Here is a 1,864-nt window from a genome sequence, read left to right on the forward strand (position 1 = left end):
TAGCAGCAGCAAACATAGGTGAGGTAGGTCCTAAAGGGTGTGCACTTGAATGAATGGGTCTGGGGAGGGGAGGAGTCCAGGTATATGGACGGTCCACCCCACACCCCCACAAGCTGCACAGGAAGGCAAGGCAAGGTGGCTGAGGGCCTTGGGGCACACCAGCTTGACTGAGGTGGTGATGGGTGTGGAGCATAAGGTTAGGGAATGGAGTGGGGCACCCCAGAAGGCCAGATAGCACCTGGGGTCTGTGATGTCCATAGACGAGGGAACTGGGGAAAGGGTGCCATCCTGGTGCAGACAGGGTGCTGAATCCTGGACCCAGATGTTGGAAGATTGGTTGGAGGTCCGGGGAGCAAGCTGAGGTGCTGGGGAGGGACAACTTGGAAGGCAGAGTCAGGTCTGTGAGTGAAGGCACACTGGTGGGTGGAAGGTGGGAAGAGGGTGCCTGAAGTTTAGCTCTTTAGACAGCAGCCAGTGTGGATGGTGTAAACCTGATTGAGGTTCCCCACAAGCCTTGCAGAGGCCCTGGGAGCTTTCAGGGTGTGTGACAAATTTTGCCTCCCAGGCGGCTGTCCCAGTGGCTGAGAGCCAAAACCCTCCGGAAGTCCTAATAGGATGGACTAAGTGCTGGCTCCTGAGTTTGCAGGGAGCCAAGCCTGAAGGGCCCTGCAGAGGGCACACCTGGGCCTCAGGAGAGAACCCAGGTGTGCCTTTGGAAGGGTGACGTATTTACGGGTGAGGGAGTCTGGACTTGCCCACAGCTTCTCGGCTTGGGGCGGGTCCAGGTACAGGTTTGGGAGGAAATGCGCCCTAGCTTGTGCACATTTGCAGCGGTGGGCCCTCCTCTCCCAGCCCGGCTAGGTGTGGCATCACCTCCACTTGACGGTGAGCAAACAAGCATGTGTGTTTGGGGGGCAGGGGTCAGGTTTCTTGGCTCAGTGATGGCGCAAACCCAGGCCCAACCCCAAAGCCAGCGCTCTTCCCGCACAGCCAGAGGTGGGGGCCGGAAGGAGAGCTTGGCCGTTTGAGAGTCCCAGGAGTAGGACCGGTGGGCAGAAACCAGGCGCCCCGGAGTTCAGGTAAAGAAAGTTGGAGGAGGATGACCACAGGAGCCAGGTACTGGACAGGTATGAGGGGCCCCGGAGAGCGGGGGTGGTGGTTGGCGGTGGTTGGTGGGGCAGGTGAGGGGCGTGGGTCCCACCGGGCGCTGGCAGGCAGGCAGGCGGAGGTCCGGGCGGAGCACCACCACACGTCGGGTTGGAGAGCGCGACCCCCACCCCCCAGCCCCGCCGTCCGGCCCCTCCCGTGCCGGAGGGCTCCCAATTCCGGCTCCAGCGCGGCGCACAGGTGAGGCACGGCGGGGACTGGGCGGGGTGGGGCAGCCGGTCCCGCGGCTCGGCTCTGCGCTCTCCTCCCGCCGCCATCCGCGTTGCCTTGGCAACCGCCGGGGTGCAGCCCTTTCCCCTCCCCTCCCCCCACCGTCCGCCCCCCTAGCGAGCGAGGGGTCGAGTCCCCCGCCCTCGGCAAGTGCAGAGCCGGGAGGGCTGGAATGCGGGGTCCCGGGCGGCTCGGGGCCGCGCGCCCGGCTCTCCCGGCTGCTTCCGGCCTGGCCTGGGCGGCGGGCGGGGGGAGGGCGGCCCGGCGGGCGCGGCGGGGGAAGGAGCGGAGCCGGGCCCGGCCGACGCGGCTTTGTCTCCTTTGTTCCCGGCGGTGGCAGCGCCGCGGCGGGCGGGGCGGGCGGCGGGCGCAGTTTTCCGCCCCTCGGTCTCCGGGTAACAGCTGCGGCTCCGCCAGACCCACCTCCGGGGGGTGGCGGAGCAGGGGGGGGTGGCGAACAGGGGAGGGGGGGAGGCCGCCGCGCGCG

Source organism: Bubalus kerabau, chromosome 20, assembly GCF_029407905.1.
Source record: "Bubalus kerabau isolate K-KA32 ecotype Philippines breed swamp buffalo chromosome 20, PCC_UOA_SB_1v2, whole genome shotgun sequence".
Taxonomy (NCBI): domain Eukaryota; kingdom Metazoa; phylum Chordata; class Mammalia; order Artiodactyla; family Bovidae; genus Bubalus; species Bubalus kerabau.